Below are 16,548 nucleotides of genomic sequence, written 5' to 3' on the forward strand. Positions count from 1 at the left end.
AAGTTCTTAGGAACGTAAAAGAAATGTGATATACATTTCAGCTATTACCAGATAGGTTTGAACTGCCATCATCAACTTTGCAGTGGCATCGATAGGACAAATGGATTCCACTAGTTTCTTTACTCTTTGTTCAAAACATCTCATGAAAACTGGATATTTGGGAAACTTATATCCCAAAAAATAATGTCTACTGGAAAAGGTTATAAATCAAATTTGGCATTTAATATGGTTGCGTGACTGGAAATGGTCTAAATTAGTGTAGAATATTTTAAAAATACATATTAAAATAAAGTTATGACAAAAGACCATATGACATTGAAATTAGAATAAGACTTTCCAGTATTTTTTAAGATAACAGAAAATAAAGTATGGAACAATATATAAAGGTTAGCAATATCAACTTATACAGTGTTTCTCAACCTTGGCAACTTTAAGACACGTAGACTTCAACTCCCAGAATTCCCCAGCCAGCATAATCTACATGTCTTAAAGTTGCCAAGGTTGAGTAACACTGAACAAACAGAAAATTTTGGTTTATATATCGCCACCACTTACAAATAACCCTTCCCCTTTAATAGTAATTTGTTTTTATTTCTCTTTCCCTATAATGTTATCTCATTCAAATCTTGTTTATCAGCATGCATTGTTCAAAGTCTACCTTAAATTATGTAATATTAAAATATGGGTAAATATACTCAGATTGAGAATGTTCCAGCTATAGTGATGCCTAGTTTAATCCCACTGATTTACTTGTTCTGCCATTGAGAATTGAAACTTAATTGAGCATCTTTATCTTCAGATGAATTGTGCCTAGTGACATGATTATATCACAAAGAAGTACACAGCACAAAGTGCCTTATGTTGTTGTAATCCCATAATTGATTGTAAAAGAATTAGGGTAGAGCAGCACCTGGTATTCCAGTGTGTTGAGCAGCAACTTCACCTGGCTAATTTTGAGAGATGATGGAAGGTGGAGTGAGAGAACTTTGAAAGGGTCATGCATTGCCATGGGCATCTGCCATGGGGGGAAAGAGCAGTGACATCATGCACATCATTGTGCAAATGATGCAACCGACATATTGAATATCATTCTTGTGATGACATGATGGTGCACACAGACATTATGCCATGCGTAAGATCTATGAACGCTCTTAGAAAGACGCAGGGGTTTCCACCAGGCAAATAGTCATAAATCTTGCAGAGGGAAAAGGATCATAGTAAAAAATAAAATTAAAAATGGAAGCTTACGCCAGTGATGTCAAATGAAAGAGAAATCATTGTCATGTTTAGTAAATTAGTATGGCCTAACCACACAGCAGCAGTAGCAAAAAGAAAAAAAGAAAAAAAAAAAAGAAAAAAGAAAGAGAAGAGAAAGAAAAACCCTCCTTAAGCTACAATAAAGCCTAAATGATTTCAGACTCCCATGATCCTTTGTAGTCATCTTAAAGCACTACTTTAGTGAGCTAAACCTGTAAAGTTTTCTTTGGAGCGGCTGTGACTTGATTAGATCTATTTCAGCCTCGTCGTGGTAATAGGCTCCTCTCTGTGAAACTGCTTAGCCTCTGCTCCCCTGGCAGCTGGAGAAACTGGAATTAATCAGGTCTGCTGGGGACTTCTTCAGCATCTCCGCAGGCCAGCAACTCTGGAATCATTTACTACAGAATCTTACTGTCAACTCTTTGTCATTTAGGCTTTTGATTATGCTTTCTTTCCGTGGAAAAGGAAAAGAAAAAAATGGAAATGGGTGACAGATTATCCTAATGAAAAATTTCACTACTTTTATAGGCATCTATTATCCTGCTTTGTACTTTATTTTTTTTTTAAATTATAGGTGCACAAAAGATTCAAGGGGAAGAGGGTGAGTGGGAGAAAGCCAAAGGAAGCGATTAAAATGAATGAGTTACTTCTAATTAAAGTAGTACCAGGCTAATAAAATTAGCTACTAAGAGTGGTTTATATTTTACCCATGTGAAAAATAGAAAATTGCGGGACTGTTTAAAAGCATTGGCAAAGTCATTGAGGTGATAGTAGGCACTTTTCATCATCAAGCATCCAGATAACTTTTTTCTGGGACTTAGGAATCCATTCTTTACTACAGTGAGCAACGAGCCTTTATTTCCAGGTGACAAAAGACAGGTCCTTTGGGGATTCCTACGTAAGACAAGCCATCTTGCCCATCCCTGAATCAGCCATTGATATTTCACCAAAGCTTTCTTTATAATCTGCTTGTCTTCCAAAGCGTTGGCAAGAACTGTTGCTCAGTGCCTCTGGAGATCACTGGGCTGTAGGAGGTTTGTGATAAATGGTGAGGATGCCCCACTCCAAACTTACTCTTCAAAAGAGTATGTAATTCTTTTTTACTTCAGAATATTAAAAGAATAATAGTACCATAAAAATGACAAACAGACATAACCAAAGACCCAAGGAAACTGCCAGTTCCTGACATTTTGTTAGAAGATATGAAAAAGGCGGAAGGAATGAGCAACCTAGCAGGTGACACAGGCAATGTGGTGGCTACCAGTGGTTGACTATCCTTCCTGCATATTCAAAACAAAATTGCTGCCTTTTTTTCTCACTGCATAAGGAATATTTGGAGGCAGGCCAGGTTCATGGAGAAATAGAGTAAGAAATCTGAATAGAACTATAAACATTTATTTGGGCTATTCTATGCATAGTATTTATGTGGTGCCTAGAATAGCCCAAAGCTATTCTGGTGGAGAGAAGTTCCCTTAGGATGGGCTCCAGCACAAGTCCAAAAGCTCAGAAGACTAAGTCTCTGGTCCTGGTGATCGATCCAGATTGGATCTTGAAACATTACCCTAGGACACATATATTTGCCTTCATTCTATGATTGATTAACTTTTTAGTTCTTTATTATTTTTGAAACAGCATTCCAAATGTCTAAACTTGCTTTGTTGCATGATGTATAATATATAGGAGAACTATTAATACTTAAATTTAGGTATATTAGATATAGATAGATATAGACATAGAGAAGTGGGGGGAGTGAGTGAGTGAGAGGTCAATTTTGCCATTGCTGTATATTATCTGATTTTGGTCTTCCTTTCTTGTATTGTTGGGTTCCATGAACATTTCAACCACTTTCCTGTTTTTAATAACCTTTAACTATATCTTAAACAAGATATAGGAAGTGCCATGTTTATCTAAATATGGCATAGGAATGGCATCATGAAGATGTCCCTATTAGTTTATTCCAGACAGGTAATGAAAAGTACTGTCTCCAAGGCAAAGGAGATCTGAAAATTTTGCCCAGGTGAAGGCTGCATCTCTTTTTGAATGGCTCCCTTTGAATGGCTGATGGGTGGCCAAAGTGTTAACGGACAGAGGCCCATAAAAACAAAGTAAGACAAACAATGTAACCAAATCAATTAAATATTAATATTATTATTGGGGGTCGCTACTCGGGTTGAAGTAATGCATTGAAATTGCAGTGGGCATTAAAACATTGGCATGGTTGGACTGAGAGCTTTTTCTTCTACTTCCATATGAAATTTAGCACTACAGATCTAGGCTTCAAAAATCTAGGGTAGAGATTTTGCTATCCCAGACATGGTAGTTCTAAGAGTTTTTAGGACAGAATTATTCAGTCCAGCCAAATAATGTAGTCTTAAGGGAGACCAAATTGTTCTCATAGAGTGAATTGTAGCTCACTGTATATGCCTTGTAGCCAAATGGAATTAATAATAATTCAGAAAATGCAGCACCAGATGCAAAAAGGCTATGGAGAATCCCATTGTCAATACAGCATGATTAAAAGTTTGCAACATTTGCAACACAAACACGAAGAATCATCATAAAGAACCAGCAGGTGAAAAAACTGAACAGAAATAAATGGAAAATAAGCACTCTTTTCTGTAAATTTATCTTCAAAGAATGAGAAAATAACAGATAGGGCCACCATGTGGATATTCCATTCTTAATCCACTCACCAATACCATCCTTGGCACACTCACAAACATATTGTACTTACAAACCTGTGGCATACTTATAAGTAAATGGTTGAAGAGGACCATTGCCACAGGGTAAATTGAGAAAGCTATATATTTGGAGATTTGTGAGCTTTTGAGTCAGATGTATAACAGAATAACAGAGTTGGAAGGGACCTTGGAGGTCTTTTAGTCCAACCCTTGCTGAGGCCGGAAATAGTATACCATTTCAGACAAATTGTTCTTCAATCTCTTCTTAAAAATTTCCAGTGTTGGAGCATTCACAACTTCTAGAGGCAAATTGTTCCACTGATTAATTGTTCTGTCAGGAAGTTTCTTCTTAGTTCTAGGCTGCTTCTCTCTTTGGTTAGTTTCCATCCATTGCTTCTTGTCCTGTGTTCAGGTGCTTTGAAGAATAGTTTGACTCCCTCTTCTTTGTGGCAACCCCTGAGATATTGGAATACTACTATCATGTTACGCCTAGTCTTTCTCTTCATTCAACTAGACATACCCAATTCCAGCAACCATTCCTTATATATTTTAGCCTCTAGTCCCCTAATCATCTTTGTTGCTCTTCTCTGCACGCTTTCTAGAGTCTCAACATCTTTTTTACATCATGGCAACCAAAACTGAATGCAGTATTCCAAGTGTGGTCTTACCAAGGCATTATAAAATGCTATTAACACTTCACATGATCTTGATGGGTTTTAAGATATTTTTATGGGAGAAAGACTGCCCTACCTTTAAGCCATAACCTATTCAGTCATCCTTGCCCAGTTCAGCCCAGCCCAGATTATTGTTCATCTTGAGCCTATGAAACTTGATCATTAGCAGAAGGACACACCATCCTGATATTTTTATTTACATAAAGCCTTAAAGAAAGGAACACATATTCTATCACAATCACTTCACTTTCTGTGCAACTATAATTTATCTGGCATTTTTCAATGATATCGTTGTAGATAATTATATCAACTCATATAAGTCTTGATTTTTAAACTGATTATTTTGCATAACCAGAGAAATTAGAGAACTAAAAGGCAAGCATAGTTGCCTACATGTAGATTGAGAAGTTTAAAAGAGCTGAATCAGATTCAGTATGCAGTGGAGGAAGAGGTGGAGAAGAAAGGCTCAAATCAATAATTCAGAAAAGAAATAACTTAAAGACGTAGGTTGGACTCTCTGACCTGTTTAATGTCATAATTGGCTGCTGCCAAATTCGTCAAACTGAATGAAATTCTTAACTAAAATGTCATAAACTTCACAACATGAGGATTTATATAATGCAGGTATCTGGCCAGTTATATATTTGTTATGTTGCATTTGACTTTTTCTAAAGTGGAAAAAAAGAGAAGAATCTGTACATGTCTATGTTCTGGAGTGTTTCAAAACTTTAGGAGCTAGTCGTTATATATACGTTATATACTCAGTATATATGTGACACACACAAAATAAACAGTCATTTTTCTTATGTAATAAAAGTCAGATTTAAAATATTTTCAATGGGAAAACTATATGTTTATGATGAATGGATGTGGCTAATGTTAAATTTGAACAGTGTGTTTTTAACAAGAATGTCGATGGAACATTTCATAATTAAGGTAAACTCCTTGAGGTCCTGTTGCCATTCAGAGATTCTAATGTTTACTCTTTAATAATTACTTACAGTAATGGTATAAAACATTTTATGGGATGCTGATTCTGTAGAACCTGCGTTTAACTTTTGGGAAGAATGTAGGATGCTGCTGCTTGGATGCATTGGGGTATGTGACAATTTTTGTCCATTCCTTTGTGACGAACATATAGGCTATAGTCAGTGATAGAGCTGCTGGCTCTATTAATTTGTTTCTCAAATCATTTCCTGATTTTTCTGTGGATATTAATAAAAAATAAGTCTTGGAAACTTTGGATGCCAACTTTGGATGTCTCTATCCTGGCTTTAACACTTCTGACCCTTCGGCTCAAATTGCACTCTTCCTTTTTTGACATATAGAACCACTATGTGTTATCTATGTGGTATCATTCTATGTGCCAGTTCTCCTTGGCTAGAAAAAAAAACACATTTCCCTACTAGAGAGAAAAAAGAAGACCCATTATACCAGTGCTAGGAATATTCCGTTGTTGGTTGGGTGGATAGAACAGATTTCTAAATATCTTTCTGGACAGGGGAACCATCTCATACCTAATCTTAGAGTAGTAACAAAACCAACTCACATCTCTCCCTGAATGGGCACATATGCACATGCAGTCTCACATGGAAAGATATTGCCTTTGAGGTTCTACATGCAAGAATTTAGCTTAATAATCAATTCCTGGATGAGGAAAGAGATGAAAGGACCATAAACGGATGAACTCCACCACTGTCTGCAACCATTTATGGAACAGGCCAACCAAACAAAATAGCCTGATTTCAAGCATGTGGTGTCACAGTCTCATCATAGTACTACAGTCACAACTATCCTAGAGAAACTGAAAATATTGGACTGAAACACACCTAAATCTAAGCTTTGTTGTAGGTTATTGAAGCATCCGCTTATTCAGTAAATAAAGAAAATATTGAAAAATGAGATATGAAGCCTGAGGCAGTGCAGAAAAAAATAATTCTAACTTTCTTCTTGTGAGTAACTATAGATTCCCTCATTGTTTTGGCATGAGAGTAACTTGTGTTATTAAACTTATCTCTATTAAATCAATCTATCTATCTATCTATCTATCTATCTATCTATCTATCTATCTATCTATCTATCTATCTATCTATCTATCTATCTATCTATCTATCTATCTATCTATCATCTATCTATCTATCACCAAAAAAACCCACACATTGTTCTTGCACAAGTTTGTATGAAGAAATCTAAAATTGATTGCAAAAATTAGGCCAAAATTACCTTAAACTAATAGCAAGGTGTTTTTTTTTTCCTGAGTCCTGGTATTACCTAGCAAATATCACAATTGGATCAGTTCTCATTTAGGGCTTTATCTGCCTTGTTATTTTTCTTGAAGGAAAGTTCATCTGGAAGCTTAATGTAATATCTGTTAAAATTAGATTCCCTAAACAACAAGGCTGGTTTTTTTTCTGGGGACCCTAACCAAGGGACAAAATAAAGTAATACACAAAATAAAAAAATACACACAAAGACTCTCCTCCTCCTCTATAATAATAATATATACCTCCACTTCTCAAGATTCTACAGATTTACAGAGTTTAAACATACATAATTCTTAAATTGGCCTGTTATTAATACTACTTTTGCTGCTGTCTGAGGCACATATGTTTGATTCTTCAGTGGCATTCAGTGAGTTATCTAAAAGGTCTCTTACTGCTGCTACAGCAATATGAACCAGACTACACCCACATGAACAAAGAAAATTTAACTTTCATAAGTTGATTTTAAAATGCATTCATTTTGATTCAACCAAGTACATCTAAAAAAAGATGAAAAGCATCTTTAGCATGCCAGAAACATCTGGTTTCGTATTTTGAGACCAAAAGGAAATTGCATGAAGTCTAAAGTCTTATGTTTTGATTTACATTATTATTGGAGAGCTGAGAATCTGCCAGTCATAAAATAAAAATTTTATGATAATAAATAAATAAGGAAAACAATCTGACAAAACATGTTATGGAACAAAGATGCATTTCAAGTTTAATTAACTGATAACAATGTTTAGGAGAGCAGAATTGTGCCACCAATTATGCAGCTAGTAAATGCATGCCAGCAATGCAGAGCTGGCCTATAAAAGTGTGATAGAAAAGAAAGAAAGAAAGAAAGAAAGAAAGAAAGAAAGAAAGAAAGAAAGAGAAAGAAAGAAAGAAAGAGAAAGAAAGAAAGAAAAATCTCCTGCAGCAAAATTTGTCCAAGCACAAAGGGAAGGTATTCAGCATGTAGTAAATAAGACGGCAATTAAGATCCTCTATGAAGATGTTTATGAGAAGGTATTTTATAGATTGTATTGCAGTTGCTGGGTTTCAAGGGTGCATTGTAAATTGCACAATTGTCATCAGTCTGGTTTTCCAATTTGCCTACTGATAGTGTCCACAGAAACTGCTGGGTTAGAAATTTTCGTTGTGCAGATGTAAAAATGGGAAGGAAAGAAGGAGGAGGAGGAGAAGATTATATGTACATGGAGTTGTATAAATTGGTCCTGTCTATTCCTGGCCTTGTGTTTTTCCCAGAGTGTTTCAGTGGGACCCCAGCTACAGAAATATCAGCTGCCGGAAGACATACGTGATCCTCCATTTTATGGGAAGGAAGATGTGGTTCAGTCTTCTACAATGCAGGGATGTAAATTTTCCAAGTTCGCTGTTGCCTTGTTTTCTTCAACCTTAAAATGAATGTGTTATTCCAGTCCTCAATAACACTTAGTGAGACCATAGCACAAGTATATACTACAAATAATCAGGTAAATTAAGATATTCATGTTTTAATAGTGTGCCACCTTTAGCTTAGCTCAGTTCAGAATCCCAAATCCATTCCTTTTCAACACTGTAATGGCATCATTTGTTTTCAAATTTTGACAATAGCCTAAAAAAAACAAGAACAAAAACAGGCTATTTAACAAATAGAATATTGTTATATTCTCATCTGAGGTTCAGAATACTTTTTCATTACTTTCAACAGTCCAACTTTTGAACTTGAATATGGACAGTAGAGCATGCTGTGATGTGTTCCACTGATAACTTTTTTATTAAGAGTAAATGCTTTGCACTCTGTTTTCAAGTTTAAACTCATATTGATATTTTTACAGGCAAAAATATAGGCATCACAGTTATAACACAAGAACAAAATGATAGAGTTGGAAGGGACCTTGGAGGTCTTCTTGTCCAACCCCCTGCTCAGGCAGGAAACCCTGTACCATTTGAGACAAATGATTCTCCAATCTCTTCTTTAAAACTTCCAATGTTGGAGCATTCACAACATCTGGAGGCAAGTTGTGCCACAGATTAATTATTCTAACTGTCATGAAATTTATCCTTAGTTCTAAGTTGCTTCTCTCAATTAGTTTCCATCCATTGCTTCTTGTCCTGCCTTCAGGTGCTTTGGAAAATAGGTTGACCTCCTCTTTTTTGTGGCAGCCCCTGAGATATTGGAACACTGCTATCATGTCACCCCTAGTCCTTTTTTTTAAACTAGACGTACTCAATTCCAGCAATCGCTCTTTATATGTTTTAGCTTCGATCATCTTTGTTGCTCTTCTCTGCATTCTGAGTTTCAACATCTTTTTTACATTGTGGTGATCAAAGCTGGATATGGTATTCCAAGTGTCAAGATATAATTTGAAGGGAGAGAACAGATTTGATATTTTGCTCAACCTTCAGAGGATGTTAGCAGAAATAATCAAACCATAGTAACAGGATTATTTATGTACTGTATGTATGTATGTATGTATGTATGTATGTATGTATGTATGTATTTATTTATGCTACTTATTATACCACAAGGTAACTCCATAATACAGAGAGTCCATCTTACAATATCTCCAAATATTTATTTTTGTTTAAGAATACTTATGAATACAACTGTAAACATTAGGCAAATCAAACAGAAACAATATTAAAGTTGCCAGAGCAATGCCATACACAACAAAATAATATAAAGTTCACAACAGGTCTCAAGCTCAGTTAAGACGGAGATAAACTGCTCCCTTTGGGGGGAGAGTTTATATTGATGGTGCTGATTCCAAAAGTCCCTCTCTCAACCTGATCCCTGAGTCCTGCAAAAAAAAAGAAGAAAAAAAAGATGGTAAGCATTTTCCAAAATTTGTGATAGGGCTGAGTTCATAAACTAAGACAGGTTCTTGTTTGAATGGAAGCCATGTTCCATAGTGGAAATATTAAAATACTCCAACACAATTAATTTGCAGAAAATACATTTCCTTTACCTTTATAGGAAAAAGATGCTGCTATCATGAAAATTGGGTGGATGGATAGTTCTGTATCACACTGACTGTTTCTAGCCCATCAGGATACTTTGATCTGCCCAAAAGATCACCCAGAGATGGTTTTAATCAAAACAGTACAGAATGTTTTATAACGATGTTTTGACTCATTTGCCCCAAACCTTCCTCAAACGATGGAACTAATTTTTTTTCATCATCTGATTAAGATTCATGATAATGAGTCAAAACATGCCACTAGTAATTCCCAGCAGCACAGAAGACAGGATGTTAACTTCTACAAACACAAGCATGCATACAAAGAGAGACACTACATGGAACTAATCCTTCAAGCATATGGATGGGTTCATTTTCTTAATGAAAAAATTGACATGTTTGGAATATCTAGAAAGAGGAGGAAGGGAGGAGGGAAACTATATGCTACTAAACCACTGAAACCATTTTCTATTTTTCTATCGCAAAAGCAAACAAACAAAACAGACATTTATACACAAACTCACATGTAGATATCTATTTAACTGTGAGAGGGATCTCGGAGTCCTAGTGGACAATCATTTAAATATGAGCTAGCAGTGTGCTGCAGCTGCCTAAAAAGCCAACACAGTGCTAGGCTGCATTAACAGAGGGATAGAATCAAGATCACGTGAAGTATTAATACCACTTTACAATGCCTTGGTAAGGCCACACTTGGAATACTGCATCCAGTTTTGGTCACCGCGATGTAAAAAAGATGTTAAGACTCTAGAAAGGGTACAGAGAAGAGCAACAAAGATGATTAGGGGACTGGAGGGTAAAGCTGCTGGAATTGGGTATGTCTAGTTTAATGAAGAGAAGGAAGAGGGGAGACATGATAGCACTGTTCAAATATCTCAGCGGTTGCCACATAGAAGAGGGAATCAAGCTATTCTTCAAAACACCTGAAGGCAGGACAAGAAGCAACGGGTAGAAACTAATCAAGGAGAGAAGCAACCTAGAACTAAGGAGAAACTTCCTGACAGTGAGAACAATTAACCAGTGGAACAACCTGCCTCCAGAAGCGGTGAATGCTCCAACACTGGAAGTTTTTAAGAAGAGACTGGATAGCCATTTGTCCGAAATGATACAGGGTTTCCTGCCTGAGCAGGGGGTTGGACTAGATGACCTTCAAGGTCCCTTCCAACTTTACTATTATTATTATTATTATTATTATTATTATTATTATTATTATTATTATTATTATTATTATTATCATCATCATCATCATCATCATCATCATCATCATCATCATCATCATTATTATTATTATTATTATTATTATTATTATTATTATTATTATTATTATTATTTCCTGGATTATGCATTCGTAGACACCGGGGATGCAATAATAGGACATTAGCATAAGAAATAACCTTATGGTCTGATCCTAAGAAATAATAAGGCTACACAGCAGTTACATAAGTTAGTGTAAATACTAACACTAAGAGGCAACATTTATTGTGTTATTAATGGTCACCGTCATGACAATTGTCTTCAGCTGATCTGTCCCAGTCTCGGCATGGCATATCTCCTTTTTTCCATGACCTTTTGAAGAACGGCTTTATCAGTCAAGAATTGTAGGCAGATAAACCTCCTCCTTGCTTATCTAGGGAGGATGAGGCAGATCAGCTGGGCAGCAATATTGCATCCAAATCCCACTGATTTCAACAGTTGGGATGATCACCATTTCAAACATTAAGGACAGTTTCATAAATAATAACACAGATTTTCTAAACGTTCATAAATTTATAAAGCTGTTGTATTTAAAGCTTGACATTAGATGACAAATACGGATTTAAAAAGGACATAAGCTCTAGGTATCTTCAGGACTGCCTTTCTCCAATGGCTTCTGCTCATTCAGTAAGACCTGGCCAGGTTGACATGCTCCCAGTTCCACTGATGAAAGAGTGAAACCTTTTGGGACCTCAGAGGTATCCCTTCTCAGTGGCCAAGCCTGTCCTCTGAAATAGTATTCTCTCTGAGATCTGTACAGTTCCCTCCTTACGGTCTCTTAGAAAACTTGATTCTTTCAGCAGGTCTTGGGACAAGATGATTTATAACCCAATATTCAATTCTGTGTATTTTTCATTTATGATGTTTTCTCAATATGGTGCTTAATATTGTTGGGTTATTACTGGCCTACTGGTTTTTATTTTTTTAAAAATGGTCTTGTTAATTTATTGTATGTTTCCAAGAGTTGCTTGTGTTAGAAAATTACAATTTGTTATTTCTAGTTAAGTTTCCAATAAATACAATCTGACACAATTCCTCTATCCACATCAGAGCAGACACATACATAGCACTCAGTTTGGCTAGCAAAAATAAACAAACAAACACAGCTTAATGTTGATTTATTAAACATCAGCAAAATCAAAATCTTTGCAAAAATTCAAAATTCAAAAAAGAATTAGATACAAGGAAGGCAAAAGCACTATGAGAGAAAGCTATCTATATGAGGCAATAATTAACATTTCTGTCTCTCTCTGTATAACTATATCAAAAGGTCACAGGATTTTCTGGAACCACTGGAAAAAATACTGTCTCAAAGGGAGTGGCTTTGGGTTATTCTAGTTTTAATATGTACATAAGGAGAGAAGTTTCTTTCTGCATCATGAAAGAAACAATTTAAGGGACAGTGTTGATATATCCAACAGCTTCAGTGACTGAAGTTGCTTATAAATCAGATGGGGGGGGGAGAGAAAGAGAGAGAGACCAGAATAAAAATGCTGAAATCACCACTATGAGTAATTTTTTCAAAAATAAATAAACACAATCATGTAAAGGGAAAGAAAAAGAAAAAAGGAAAAAGGAAGGTACCTGGGACTAACCTGCCTTACTAACTTTCCTTGTCCTGAATCAGCTGTGAAATGCAAAACATGTGCAAAACAAGTGTCACCTTGCATGTAGATGCCCGAATTACTCCAAATCTCAGAAATGGGAGAAATGGTGCGAGCCTCTCTTTCCAGAGCTCAATAGGATGGATCTTAGATAAGTCAGGCAAAGTCTCTTTGAAATGCTTGCTCCCCGTGATTCTCACATCTGGGTTGCATTGTCTGTTTCCCCCTAAATGGCATTCCTACCCTCTTTTTCCTACAACCTCTTATAATTAATTTCTTGTTTTTTGATGGTATATTTTATGTTGATATATACATAAAACAGAAAAAGTAAAAAAAAAGAAAAGAAAAGAAAAGGAAAGGAAAAAGAGCAGAACCTAAAAAAGAAGTCATTCTGCTCATTTACTTGGGCTTCCAGATAGGACATGCTGAAATCATAATATAGAAAATCTATCCTTTTTTTAAGAAGTAGAAAAAATAAAAAGGACTGCTACTCTTTTATCCAGATGATCCTGTAAAAATAACTTTTCAACAACAGAGTTCCGAAACATTTTCATGCCAGCAACGAGAAGTAAACTGAAAGTTGCTGGAAAAAGAATGAAGATTCATCCCTTTGTGTATCATTGTTACCTGAGCTTTATATTGTGAATGATACAGAAGTACATTGTTATCTTCTCAGTTTCCTTCTGTTCTTGGGGTCCTGCTTGCCTTGAGAAATGTAAAATATACTTGAGCATAGTAGATCTCAGGACTTTGACAGCAAAGTAACTAGGTTTCCCCCCCCCAACTTAATAGAAATGGAAACACACATGATGAGTAACTTAAATCTCACTTGTACATTTTGTTTTCACGAAAGCCGCTAAAGGCTGATTTTGCTTAGTGTGTGAAGAATGTTTATAAATGTAAACTATTACTATGAGTCTCTATCAATATCAGTTCATTCTGTATGTATTTGTTTATCTTCGAACATTTGCCACATCTGCTGCAAATTCTTCATCAGAGTTTTCAGGCCGAGGAATTTTTATTTCACATGACTCATTCAACAGAACTTTCAGCTCCACCATTTTTTTTTTACTAAAATCTAAAGAATCCAATCTCTAATTAAATTTTTAAAATTTCTGCTTCAAATTATGCATTAATATTTTTCCTGGAATCAATCTAAAAGTTGGTACTTCATTCTTTTAAAGTGAATTCAGTATCTTTTTTCTTATTCTTTTGAATTCAGGCTTAACTTTGCTAAAGCTGTTGGCTGTTCTTCTGCTAGATCGCCAGGCTGCTCTTCCTCAGATGAAGGTGGAATCTTATTTTCTCTATCTTCTCAGTTGCTCTGTCATGAAAGGTAAGATATTGTTGGCAAGAAAGTTAAACAGAAAAAGTTAATCAGGAAAACCCCTCTTTTATTAAGAAATAAACATTAAAAGGTTTAGATCACTTTGGAAGTGATCTAAATTGTACATGCAGCATGCCGCCATAAAGTTAGAAAAGTCAGATCAGCAAATGTGCCTACCATTTAACAAAATAACAGAGTTGGAAGGGATCTCAGAGGCCTTCTAGTCCAACTCCCTGCTCAAGCAGGAAACCCTATACCATTTCAGACAAATTGGACAAATGATTATCCATTCTCTTCCTAAAAACTCCTGTGTTGGAGCACCCATAATTTATATTATTATTATTATTATTATTATTATTATTATTATTATTATTATTATTATTATTATTATTATTATTATTACCTCCCTGTTAGCATCAATATTATTCACAGGAGAAGAACATTCATATTTTCTTTTTGGTACCTTTATGGAACAGCAATCCTCACTAGATACCTGCAATAGAATAGGTAACAATATAATGTTACCTAATACTATTTGGTGAAGAGCATTTTTAGATACAGTTACTACTTTCAAAATAGCAGAAGTGACCGGCAGATCAAAGTCTTGACCCTTTTTATTGTGTGCAATATGAATCATGCACATTAAAACCGAGTGAGCTTTTTATCACATGGACAAGCCCAACATTTTGAAGCCAGTGATTATCTTTGTGGATAACCCTGAGTGAATATAATGGGGAAGACAAAGATTGTAGCTTCCTTACCCAAGATCAACATGACTTGGATCACAACCTGATATAAGTTGTGGTTATATTTGAATATTTCTTATGTAACAGGCTAAAGCAACTTCAAATGCATGTTAGAAACATAAAATATATCTAAAACAAGGAAATAGAATTGAATAGAAATAAACCTGAAATATTTTTTTCAACTCTTTTGTTAAAAAGAAGCATGTAATAAACCAAACAAATTACTTCTGCTTTTGAATCTTGGATATTCTTTTATTATCTTTTTATGAATTTGAGTCTTTCTGAGAATACTGACATTACAAATAAAAGAAAATACTGTATGTCTTTATTAGTTTTGCACCAATCTATAGACGTTGATTGAGATTGTAAACATAGACATCTACCATTGTATTTCTAACTATTTTTCCATAATACTTGCTAAAGGTATTTATTACTTCCACATCTTCTATATTATACCACAGTTTTGTTTTCATTTATTTTGCACTGGCATATATTCTGACATTGTCATCAATCACTAACAATCAGTGGTTGCTCTATTTTAGTTTGTACCAGAAATCAAGTTAACTATGTTAAGATTTTACACTTAATAAGTAATCACAGCATTACAGGACCTATATTGAACATCTTAAGTGTTTTAAATATTATAGTAAGCCAGGTTCTTCTTCTTTCAACCCTGTCTCCATGACTAGTCCCATCCCTTCAGCCTCATGGGACTATAGATTCAATTCATTGCTCTCCTCAAATTCCCTAATAAGACACAGGGACCTGCAGACACATACTGCCATTTTATTATTGGTAAAACATATAGATCTTTTGGATAAATTTGATTATGTCTGTCCACTTTTGATTCCAATGACAAGGGATGTGGCAATGTGAATGTGTTGAATTAAGATTGAACTTCCTTTAAAGTCAATTAAGTTTTGTTTAAGGCATTTCCCTGAGGACTTTTCTTTGGACATTAGCACAAATTCTGCTGCTAGGCTCTATTTCTTTACACAAATCTATGCCCATTTATCAAACATCATCCATCTATGTTTGAAAATTAGGTATGTTATCATATAATATGCCCAGCTGATATTTTCTTCCTTTTTTCTTCCTGCTTCTAAACTCAGAATAGCACAAAGTGACCAAACTATGAGCAGCTGCACTCTATCATTTACATGGCAGTGATGTATGTATCCATGGATCTCTCATCAGTGTTTTCATTTCTTGAATAATGTATATTAGGTGGGGCAGACTGAAGCATACTGATTCAAATGTCCTCTTTTTAAAACAATTCTGAGCACTTAAAAGAAAATAGATGAAATGAAATGATAAGGGTCACTGGGATTTAAAACAATAGATTGTACAGTTGGTTATATTAACTAATAAATGCTACCATAGATTTTGAGACCACTGGACCACTGAAGATTCATATTTAAAAATAGGCATTTTGTTACTTCATGGAGAGAAACATAGTGTTCACAAGTGATAGGTTGTACATGACATGCTTAGATGATATCTGTGGATTACCAAAATTGCTCCTGGGCAAGTTCTCATATGAGATATGTTTTTGTAATATTTCAAGTATTTTTAAAGTGGAACAGGATACCCAGACCAAGCATCTTAAATAGTAGCTGAGCTCTGCAATTGTGTTTCAACTCTTGTTTGAAATATCCATCATCAGCTTGTATGGAATGGATATGCCTCCTTCTTATTTTGTTTTCATTCTTCTCTCATGTATTTACTATATTTCATTGGGAATATATTACCTCAGTAATAACATCTCAATAAGAAAT

This window comes from Protobothrops mucrosquamatus, unplaced genomic scaffold, assembly GCF_001527695.2.
Source record: "Protobothrops mucrosquamatus isolate PMUCROS unplaced genomic scaffold, P.Mucros_1.0 scaffold327, whole genome shotgun sequence".
NCBI lineage: Eukaryota > Metazoa > Chordata > Lepidosauria > Squamata > Viperidae > Protobothrops > Protobothrops mucrosquamatus.